This window comes from Sciurus carolinensis, chromosome 1 (genome assembly GCF_902686445.1).
Source record: "Sciurus carolinensis chromosome 1, mSciCar1.2, whole genome shotgun sequence".
NCBI classification, from domain to species: Eukaryota; Metazoa; Chordata; class Mammalia; order Rodentia; family Sciuridae; genus Sciurus; species Sciurus carolinensis.
Window position 1 is genome coordinate 163,941,216 of NC_062213.1, and position 12,387 is coordinate 163,953,602.

At 43.4% G+C, this 12,387-nt stretch overlaps 1 protein-coding gene across 5 annotated transcripts in view; it reads left to right on the top strand.

The window, feature by feature from the left end:
• Positions 1-12,387, top strand: part of Fyb2 (FYN binding protein 2) — a 95,742-nt gene that overhangs the window by 14,821 nt on the left and 68,534 nt on the right. The window lies entirely within an intron of this gene.

Consider the following 12,387-nt stretch of genomic DNA (forward strand, 5'->3'; position numbering starts at 1 on the left):
ACTAGTCACTGAATGAATGACTACATGGACAGTCTCTCTTAACCTTTAGAGCAAACTACTTACCTAAAAGTTCCAAGAGGACAGAAAACATTTGTTCAGCACTATCACCAAGTTTCTCCACAGGGGACACAGAGTTGCACAACCCCAAGGAACCCTGTTCACATGGCAGTCTACACAAATGATCCCTGTGATCACCGGGTGACCAGTGCTCCTGGGGGTGGACAACTTGGTATCTTGGGTGCACATTAGATGTACAGAGTCATATCTGTTGAAGGCAGGAAGGACGGTTACACAGAGAATTCTGTCTTCCACCCTCTACTTCTCCAAGGAACAATCACCAAATCACTGCTGAAAATCAGCACCGCCATTCTGTAGGTAGGGAGGAAATGTAAAGTGCCTGCTCAACCCAGGTCTGGTTGGGTAAAGAGCCAAGGTAGAGCCCAGGTCCCTCTTCAACACAGCACACACTTTCTTTTCAAAGCCATCAGTGCATGGATTTCTCCAAGGATGCTTCCTTCCCTGGAAGGTGCAGGAGTGGTGTGGGCTCCACACAGCTGGCAACCTCCCAAGGTGAGGGAAATTGGGAGCTGTTGTCTGGTGTCTTCGTCAGGATTCAGGATTGGTGCATAACTAATTGCTGCCATAAACCTCTCTTAGAAGGGCTCTGGCTTTGCTAGTTCTTTTTGTTGATGATGTTGTTGTTATTGTTAGATATATATGACAGCAGGGAGTATTTTGACATATTATACATACATGGGGTGCAATCCATTACAATTTTGACCCCATTCTTGTGATTGTACATGATGTGCAATTACCTGGTCATGTATTCATATATGAGCATAGGAAAGTTATGTCCAGTTCATTCTACTGTCTCTGGTATTCCCATCCCCCTCCCTTCCCTTCATTCTCCTTTGTCTAATCCAATGAACTTCTGCACTTTTCCTCCTTGCCCTCTCTTGTTATGGGTTAGCATCCATATGTCAGAGAGGACATTTGACCTTTGGTTTTTTGGGGTTGACTTATTTCACTTAGTATGATATTCTCCCATTATTGAGAATACAAGTAACAATAAATATTGGTGAGGATGTGGGAGAAAGTGTTCAGTAATCCATTGCTTGTGAGACTGCAACTTGGGGCAACCATTCTGGAAAGCAGTATGGAGACTCCTTAGAAAACTTGGAATGGAACCACCATTTGACCCAGTTATCCCACTCCTCAGCTTATATCCAAAGGACTTAAAATCAGCATACTACAGTGACATGACCACATCAATGTTTATAGAAGCTCAATGCACAATGGCCAAGCTATAGAACCAAACTAGGTGCCCTTCAACAGATGAATGGATAGAGAAATTGTGGTGTGATACACAAAGGAATATTACTCAGCCATAGAGAAGAATGAAATTATTATGGCATTTGCTGGTAAATGGATGGAACTGGAGAATATCATGCTAGTTCTTTGAGTAAAGAAGATCCCCAGGTTCAATGAGAGAATTAGCAGAATATATACTTAGCATAAAGACTGTTGAGCATCAATTCTTATTGCTGGAAGAAATTTTGAAAGGATCTTTCAAACACCTTCCGGTTGAATTTCTTGATTGCTTCTGCCTTGGTTGTTCGCACTGCTTGGGGGTTTCTCTACAGACTCATGACTTATGTGAGAGGATTCAGAGGTTCCAAAATATGGTCGTAGTCACCATCCCTTGGGACAGTCTGAATCATGAAAATGCACATTTGTGCTGCCGAGTTTGTTTTTGTTTCAATGTCTTACACAATTGGGGTGCAGCCCAACCCCATTGCCCACCTCCCCACCCCTCTCCTGTCAGCCCCACTGCAAGCTCTGAAATCCCCACCGGCCAGGATCTCTCAGGTATTTTAAGGTTCACCTCTTCAACCTATGACGGCCCTCGCTTTGACAGTCACTCTTCTTCACATCTTGTTTTCTCTGCAAAGGTCCCCTGGCTTCTCAAGCCCAGTGAGGTTTCCTCTGTGCTGCCCTGTCACAGCAGTGACACCGGGGTGCTTCCCTGTCTGTGTAAGTGGTCTTTTCACAAGAGCAAACCCCAGGAGGGCAAGGTGCGTGTCTGTCTTATTCATGTATGTCACCCACAGCGGGCACTCCACAAATAAGTGAGGAATGGATCTGGAAAAAGGAGAGAGAACCCCTGTCATGAAGGAAAAGGCGCGTGCGCTGGGCAGTCGCTTCAGCACATCACAGGCTTTGGCCTGCGTCCTTGCTGGGTTTGGATCTCGTCTCCAGCACTCATTTGTTTGTGACCTAAGCAAACTTCAGGAAATTCAGATCCTTGGTTTTTGTCTTCATCATTGGGGGCAAGCTGAGAAGCCAGTTGTAAGGATGACAGTAATTGACAACATACACTTGTGGCTATGCATAGTACTTGGAAATGCAATGAATAAGTGTCATGTGATAAGAATTCAGTGTACCTTTCTTTTATCAAGAACTGCTCCTAATTTCCCCTCATTTCCCACATCCATAAATACATACAAAGGCTTTTTGGTCAGTTCAGTTTAACTCAAAATGACATGCATTGTCTAGCTCTGTGTACCCAGGTACAATGACAGAAGTGAAGTTAAAAAAAAAATCCCAATCCAGTCCATATTCCTGAGGACTCACCATGTGAGCAGGGGGTGAGTAAAGCAGACACATACATATGTCACTAAAATAAAATTAGATAACTGGAAAGAGGGCTAAACAGAGGCTGCTATAAGAGCATGGTGTAATTGCACTTAGGTCTCCCAGGAGCCTTCTGGAAAAGATTGATAAGTCTCATAATACAAACAAGTTTAGCTCAGCAAATAAATATGGAAAGGGTATTCCAGGCAGAGTGAACAGCATGAGCAAATGTACAGAGGCAGGTTTGATTTTCCAGATGGGCTGAGTTAGAGGCAGGAAGTGGTAGGAAATGAAGCTGGAGATGTAGGAAGGATGAGATCAGAGAGAGCCTTACGTGTCTAGCTGAGGAATGTATCATTTATCAGGTTCACAGGGGACCACTGAAGAGTTTTAAATGAATGTAGCGTGATTGGTACTGCAATTCACATGCACCGTTGACCTGAAATTCCTAGGTAGTTTTCTGAGAACGCCATTTAAGAGTCTTCTCTAGACCATTACTCTAGAAATCTATCCGTTCATTGCATTCAGTATTGCTTTGGTAAATATATAAATATTTAGCACTTGGAATCCACCACCATACTTGAACCTGTGGACTCTTATCAAGATGAGTATGCTTTTCGACTTGCCCTGAGGAGTTCATGGGAGATGGGGAGGATGAGGCAGAAAAGTGAGTAATTGTAGTAAGATGGGAAAAGTGACAAAAGGTCTAAGACCACAAGAGATTTGCAGATGCAAAGCTGTAAGATATTTCCAGATCTATTCTGGGTCAGATGTTGAGCTGGCAACACAGTAAGCGCTCAAGGTGAGTCATGAAATGAGGACTCCGCAGAGATTCTGTTTCAATGGGGCAAGTTCAGGAGTCCCTGGGATACCCCAGCACACAAACCAAGGTTGAAAACCATCACCAAAAGAGGCCTGTGCAAGGGGTTAAATTTTGAAGGAGACCATGATAAAGGTTTTATGGAGACATTTGAACTGGGCCTAGAGGGATGAGTAAAATTTGGATAGTTGACAACTACCCAAATAGTTGGTGAGAGGATCATTTGTGTTAGTGCCAAAGTACTGCGAGGACCTTTGGATGAAAATTTTAACGGCTCTATGAAAGATGGTGGATGGATCTGCGTGAAGAGAAGAGCACAGGCAGATAGAGACAGAGACTGGTGAAGTGATATGATGTTAACTCCGCCAAGAGCATATCTGCTTTTCCTTATTGCCCTGCAAAGGCAATAAAGATTCTTGATGACTTCCTTGAGTGAAGTGTTCGAAGGCCCTAACTGCAACTGGCTTCTGGGAAGAATAAAAACTCTCTTCTTCCTATCCCTTTTGCGCTGCACTCTTGCTGTTCTGACCTGGTCCCCTGGGAACACAATGGCCCTTCCTGCCTCCAGGCCTTTGCCTGAACCATTCCTTTAGCCCCATATGTCCAATGAAACCCCACGCATCATCCAATTCTACTTCCCCTGGGAAGGATTCTCTGGAAGAGCTTTGCCAAACTAATTCTTGATTTCACAATGTATCTGTGGACTCCATATGCAGTACTATGGTTAGGTCATTGTTACATACTACCCTCACTAAATGGAGAGCAAATGTTTTGAATTGTTCTGTTTAGATTGCTCAGCTCTCAGCAGAAGACATAGTGATGGAAAGACATAGTTCCCAAATTGAATAAGATGAAATTTGATGGGAGAGACAGACCAGTGAATGGTTATGATAAGCTAGAGTGTGGTAAACACCAAGGCAGATCAGCAGCCCTAGGCCTGGATCTTGACCCACACAAGGACCTGAGGCACGGGTCCAGACCTGGAGGAGACCAGGAGGTTGGGGGAATCAGTACCTTGAATGAGATTGAATGGTATTCCAGAAAACCATTATAGGGATAATCAATGGAACCTAATCTGATTGTATAGGGGAATGTAGACAGAAAAAGTGTTGAAGCACAGGAGGCCAAAGAATTACTGGCATTGTGTCACCAAAATAGGTAATGGGTAAGATAGAGTCCAAGGGTAGGATATCTAAATTGATACGTTGAAGATGATCAATGTATTAGTAATGAAAAAGTCTTAGACATGTCTCCAGAAATCAGTGACTGAGGTGGCGTGGAAGGCAAGATCACCAGAGTGACACCAGGAGGTTAGAAGGATTAGCTACATGGATTGGAATTTGCTTATTACCTTGGGAGTTGTCAAGGAGGGCGAGGAGTGAGCCAGGTGCAAACATTCCTCAATAAATGAAGGGAATGAATGACCAGTGATATTTAAAAGACCTCAACAGGGAACTGTGGGCTTAGTTTGGCATCCTCTTCGTGGGAGATGGTATTTCTGAAGAAGAAGGAATGGTCTGGAAGCAGCAGTGAGGAGCTAGCAAAATACTACCCACCACCTGGCCCAGGAGGGGAGGAGCAAAGAAGGACAAAGACACATTCACAAGAGCATCAGAGAAGCAAGACTTCAGGGGGGCACCAGTTCAAGTTAGAGCAAGAAGGAGGAGAACACGTGCATAGAAGTGATTGAAGATGTAAGGAATTTTGCTGACCCCTGATCAAGTGGCAGAGAGCAAGTCAACAGAGACCAAGTGAGAGGCATAGATCTCAGGGAAAGGACTGGGGAGGGAAGAATGGGTAGTGGGGTTCAGTTAAGGATGTTACAGCGGTCTGAGGGGGACCAGCTGCCCTGGACTTCTGACCATGACCCAGGCTCACTGGAATGCAAGGCACGATGGCCCGATGTGTTGGGGAGGTGGGTCATGGATGCACTCTGCCTGCCATTTAGGACTGGGAGTGCAGGCAGCTTGACCAATCATGACAGGGTGTCATGGCGAGGGACAGCAGAGAACAGTTTTTACAAGTTGGAATATGATAAGCACCAAGACAGAGGAAAGCAGCCCCAGACCTTGGTCTTGTCCCAGACCAGTGCCCTGAGGCATATGACGCATGCAGAACTCGGTGAACTGCCTTCGAAGTCCTCAGTGGGTAGTGTCCTGGCTGGAGAAGGAGGGATTTTACTGGTAGCACTGGGAGCTCTGGATGCCACTTTTAGCACTTATCAGGTCCGGATTCCTGCCTGAGGGTCAGCAGGAACAAGCATTGGTCCTCATACCTTGTGATAGAAGCTTTTAACCTTCCCATCTGTGTCTCTGAGCAGGGCAGGTGAGAGGAAATCAAACAGTGCTCTGTGCTCGGCCATTCCTACCCCCGCCCCTGCCTAGGGGGCTTAAGAATTAATCACCAGCACCAGGAAGACAACTCGTAGTCCCTGGAGTGGCAAAGATTGCATTGAAGCCCTTTTGTTCGTGAAGGGTGACTCAGATGCTATTTTTAAAACGTCTGTTTCTTTCCATCCCAGGTAGGATTTGACAGGTATTACTGCCTCTCTTCCTGGGTGCATAATTTCTTGGCTTCTGCTGCCCTCTCTTTGCCTTGGATCTTGAGTTAGCATATTCCTCAGGGCAAAAGCATTTGCTCAGGGGAGAGGAGGGTTGAGACATGTGATAAAGCCACACCATCAATGTTGCTTATGTTTTTTCCCTGTAGCGGACAATTTGCAGAAATTCAAAACCTAGTTAACCTTTTTTAAAATAAAATATGCATGGAAGTCATATCCTCTCCTTTTGGAGCTTCTTATACACTTGTTTTTTGACGGCTTTCACATGCTGAGTCACTTCTGAATTATCTAGCACCTGTGGTTCTTTTCCACATCACCTTGCAGCGTGGAGTGATGTGTGCCATTGTATGTGTGAGTCCGAGAGCTGTGACACAGACAGAGGTTACCTCTTGGCACCGCGGGAGGTGCTCAGGAGAGCACGGAGCAGCAATCTGTACCATGCTTTATAAACCGCAGATAGGGACCTGTGTTTTGTAAGCAGAATTTTTCTCATTTGCAAATTTATTTTAAGAGGGCATAACACTGAATTGTGTTTTATCATTTGGTTTTGTGTTTTCATACCACCTTTTAAATTACATTGAATCAGAACTATCTTGCAAATTCAAGATGACAGTCACAGAAGCCATGTAATTTATTACACATTTTCAAACCTATGTCAATTATATCAGAAACAGTGTTTTTTCCCATGTCAGTATAAGTAACAAAAGAGTCTGAGAGAGTATTTTAAAAGCAAATGCAGATTGGTTTCCTGGGATTTTAATTTGTTTGTTTTGATCAGGTGATTATTATTTAATTTCTAAAGTAAACGTGACATTCAAAATTGGTTATGAAATTTCTAGGTGATAGCAAAAGAATTATAAATTAGTGCTAATTTTATAAGTAAGGTATATTAGCAGGACAGCTAAAAGGAGCTATGGAATCAAACAGACTTGAATTCCAGTTCCTGTACCACTTTCTATATAAACTGGGGTATGAGCTAACCTCTCTTTACCACCACGCTTACATGTAAAATGGGACAGTGATGCTGCCTGCTTTATAGGGTCGTTGCAGAGATTACCTAAGATAACATGTCAGGCAGTAGCACACGAACTATGATCCAGCAACTCAGAAGGCTGAGGCAGGAGAATGAAAGTTAGAGGCCAGCCTCAGCAACTAAGCAAGACCCTGTCTCAAAACAAAAAGGAAAAAGGGGAGATACAGCTCAGTGGTTAAGTGTCTCCAGTTCCCAATACAAAACACACACACACACACACACACACACACACACACACACACACGAGTTGATGATGAGAATAGAATAGAATAGAAAAGAATAGAAAAGAAAAAAATACAGTTATCAAGTGTCTGAAACTAGAAAGGGGGATTTCTTCTCACAAAGCTGATATTATAGGCTTCCTCTTATATGATCTAAAAAACAAAATCAGCCAAAAAAAAAAAAAAAGATGTCTAAATCTAGGAAGGCAAATTCTTGGGTTGAAGGAGTCCTGAACTCTGAAGAGCCTGAACTCTGAAGCCATATTGCACAAGCTCAAATCCCAGCCCTGACCCTTCCTAATATGACCAAGGGGAAGTCACCTGGGCTCACAGTACCTCAGTATCCTTGTGTGTGAGCTGGGAATACACTGGGTTTAAATGAGCTAATGTATATGAAGTGCTTAGAGCTGTGCCTGTTATATTATTGTCATTATTATTCCTTACAGTCCTGTAAAACAAAAACTAGCTGGGAGAAGATAGTTTTGTTGAGTTTTGTTCCCCTGGTTTGACTAAGTACATTCATCTAACTGTGACAATATTACAGCTAGAATACTGTGGGGCAAACTGGTAACCATTTCCCACTGGTCTCCTCAGGCTTCTGAAAGAGCAGTTTCTATGTTCCTCCTTCCATATCAAAGAGATAAGCCCCTTCTGTTTTGAGGACACCACTGTCTTTTATCTTAGATTGTTTCCACAATATTTCTGTATTGTTTTGGCCTGTGTTTCCAGATAAGGTATCCGAGGCTTGCGGGGTCCAGATCAGAAGTGCCCAGGCTGTTTTCCAGGGTATTTTCCAGGTCGTCTTCTGACATTGTTGTGTTCCAATACTTTACTTCAGTGGACATTCCAGGCTGCCTTCACAAAGATGATAGAAGAAAACTTAAAATTCTGAGCAGTTTTAGTTCATGTGTTCATACAAACTTGCTAACTTTTCTGAACATTTATTCACTCACCCATTTATTTACCAAAGACTCTGTGAGCCACCAGGCTAGTGCTGGTGATACCAAGGTACCATTTGTATCTTCCATGGATTCTCAAAAACTTGTAAATCAAGGATTCACTCATTCACCAGGTTTTTAGAGCACCCACTGTGGATCAAATAAACTTCCAGGTACTAGTGCAACAGCAGTGACCAAATATTGAAATACTGACAAATCTGTTGTCAGATTGAACAGAAAAGGATTTGTTACAGATTATTTTGGAAATTGCCAGGAGGCTTGGGGAAGAGCTAAGGGAAAAGTCTACTGTCCACAGGAATCGTTCCAATGGGAGCCCATGGGTGCTGCTGTCCATTGCACAATATAGCAACTTCTGCCTTGGCCACTCCCCAGGAACATACTCTTATACTCATCTCCTCACCTCCTGTGGACACCTCTGCTTGGAAGAATTCCAGCCAAGAGTGCCTGGGCAATGCAACTCTGAGATTTACAGTCTCTGCACTGGGGGAAGGTTCACTGTCCACAGCAAGGGTAAGGTAGGCAGGGTAGTTGCTGTTTTACATGGTGTGGTCATGAAAGATGTGTCAGAAATTGCTTAGCTGCTCAGGAGTAATCACACTGGTACTTTGCCTTCCTCATTGAAGATTCGAGTCATGACCTTTAGAAGAGCTGGCCTCCACTTCCTCCAGTCTCTCCCTCTGGACACTGGGACTCCACTAAAGTGGAATTGCTTTCTTCCCTTATCATTTCACAATGCTCAGCCTTGTTCACGCTGTCCTCTCTGGGTTTCTTTCCCACCATTCTTTGCTTGGCTGATTATTTTAGCTTCTCCAGGAAAACTTCTTTGCACCCCTAGGTCACATCAGATTTTGTGCCACATATTAATAATTTCCTGTGTTATATTAGAACAATCTGCTTGTGTCTGTCTCCCTCACTCCCAAGAGCTGCAAAAGGTCAGGGATGCCTTCTTCATCTCTGTACCCCCAATGCCGGGCATAAAGTAAGCCACCAATATGCATTTGGAGATGACACGAGTTGAATTTTGAAAAAGAAAGAATTGCGAGTTTAATACATTGGGAGGAAGGTGGGCATTTCAGGCTGAGAAAACAGCACATTCAAAGGTACAGAGTCATGAATTAGCAAAACAGGCTTGGAAAAATATGCACACTTTATTGAGAAAGAAAAGTCCACTGGGAAGGGACCAAAATGGCATCAGAAAATTAAGAGGGCTGGGATTAGGATGGGTCTTGGGTGTTAAGCAAAAGTGTTTGAGCTGATTTGGAAGCTTTGGGAAGCCAAAATTGAAGGATTTTAAACATATAAGGGACTTAAGTGATCAGATTTGTGTTTTTAAACAGATTTGTCTAACGGCTGAGTAAATGGAGGATTAGAAGGGCTCAGAGTAGAAGCAGAGAGATCATAAAGAAGTCATTCCAAGAAATAAGTGAGACAGACCTGAAGGCAGTGGAAATAGCATGAAGAAGGGGCAGGCTCTTGGGTTGCTTAGGGCTAAAGATCAGTAGGATTGGGCTGCCTATGCAGCTCAGTGGTAGAGCACTTGCCTAGCATGCACGAGGCCCTGAGTTTGATCCCCAGGATCTCACCCCACCACACACACATAACACATATGTGTATACATACACACATTGTGTGTATGTGTATATACATGTATATCTATATATACATACAGATAAATATTCCTACTGGTGTGTGTGTGTGTGTGTGTGTAGTGGGGGATTTGGGGACTGATTTGCTGTGGGAACAGAAAAATGGAGACTAGTTTAACAGAAGACCCCTCAACCACCTCTCAGAAACTCTCCTCATGCCTTCAACCCTGAGCTCCCACCTATGGGTGATGAATGACAAATGACAAAATGTATCACATCTCTTCCCAGCTACAAAAAGGAGAAGAAAATCTAGATGTTAGGGCTGGAAGGGGGTTTGGAGGGGACCCAGGCCAACCCCTAATGTGGTGCATGAGTGAGAAAAGGAATGATTTCTCCACTCCACCTCTAAAAATCAGTAGCCATCATCCTGTCCAGTCTCCATTGCATCTTCTATTTAATTCTCCACTTAGCACTCGTCTCTAACGTTTTCTTGTGTGTTTGCTTATTTTCTATCTCTCCCTGACATTAGGATGTCATATCTAAGGGCAGAGTCCTTGACTATATCAAACAGTGTTCTGTCTGTAGAGTGGACACTTAATGAAAATTGGTTGAAAAAGGAACGAGTCAGGTACAATCAGGTCTTCCCATCACCCAAAACTGTTATCTCTGCACAGGACCTTGGTTTGGAGGTTATCAAATCTGTAATTCTATTTCCTACTAGGACTTTGCTCAATCAGTCCCACAGAGATTAAAATCTACCAAGCAATAACATTGTCGTTCACACAGCTTCAGATAGGAAGAGCTAAACATAAGCATTATTATATGACTTTAAAAATATTAGTCACTGACCTACACACACTTGTTAGGAGGGCTGATATAAAAAATAAATGTTGTGGGGACACAGATACATTTTTGGAATAATTTTACACTGTTGGGAATGTAAAATGGCACAGTTGCTATGGAAAACAGTGTGGAGGTTTCTCAAAAAATTAAAAATAGAATCACCATGTGATGGAGCAATTCTACTCCTGGGAACATACCCAAAAGAACTGAAAACAGGATCTCAGAGAAATATCTCTTTACCTAGGTTACAGCAGGAGCATCCACAATTGCTAAAGCAGATATCTGTTTCATGGTTCTTGTTCAACAAGTTGTCCAATGATGGATGAAGGATAAATGGAATGTTTATCTATGTATGTGTGTGTACATTTATACATATAATCATTCAACCTAAGAAGCAGGGAAATTCTAATACATGCAGCAACATGGTTAAACTTTGAAGTTATAGTGCTAAGTGAAATAAACCAGACACAAAACATCAAATGCTGGATGATTACATTCATAGGAGATAACTAGAATATGCAAATCCAGTGGGAGAGAAAGTAGAGTAGGAAGGTGAAATGAAGAGCTCTTGTTTAATGGGTGTAGAGTTTTAGTTTTGCAAGATTAAAAGAATTCTGGAGATTGCTTGCACAACACTGAGAATCTACTTAACACTGCTGAACCAGATACTTCAAAAAGGTTAACACGGTGTATATTATGTCATGTGCATTTTGCCACAATTTAAAAAATATTTGCCACTGAGGTGTGTACAATCTATTTTCTTATTTATCCTTACAAGAACTCTGAACTGTTATTAGAAACAGAAGTCCCATTTTACAGTGTGGAGAATAAGGCTCAGAGACGTGAAATGATTTGCCCAAGGCACATAACAGTAAAGGGCTAGGCTGAGCTTCACTGAGGTCTCCTGACTTCATGCCCAGTAAAGGCTTCTGCCACGTCCGGGGACAGGAAGAACAGCTGGATTAACCTGTCTGCTGGTTAAGTGTAAGAAATCAACTCTTGGCAATTTGTGGAGAGAGCTGTAAAAGTGTCCAGGGGATGTGGGTATGTGGGAAAGCGGGAGGGGGAAGGGGAGGAGGCGGGGAGGGGAAGGAGGAAGTGGGGGGAGGGAGAGAGAGCGAGGACTCAGCATGCAAATGCAAGCCAGCTCCCAGACACCTGCTTTAGGCCTCTTGTTCATGTTCTCTCCCTTCCTAAATCTTCAGAGGGCAGGTGTGAGTCAACTATAAACAGCGAGAAAAGGTCACCCAACATTCCCGCAGCTGGCAAGCCGGGAAGTCCCTGCCTTGGAGATGGTCTGTGTACATGAAATTAGAAACCCTCAACGTGATCTGGAGAGAGTAGTGGCTCTTACTTTTTGAAAAGATTCCATTAGATGTCCTTCTACCTCCTGTGAAGGCAAAAGATGATGAGATGCACTTACACAAATAAACGAGATCTAGTGGAAGAAACAGGGAGCCAAGTCCAAACCTCCCTGGCTGGATACCTGCCAGTCACTGTTCCTGGCCCTTCCTCCAGCCCCAGGCTCCCGATGACATCACCACCACCACTTGCAGATGCTGAATCTGAGCCCAGTTTAGAGGGAAGAGTAGCTCTCCCAAGGGGAGCCAAAACCACTAGAGGATCATTGAGCTTTTATTTGTCATGGGCCTACTATGTGTCTGGCAGTGACGGACACTTTACATATGGGAGCCCTGGTCCTTCTACCACTTGACCACTTTTATGATATAA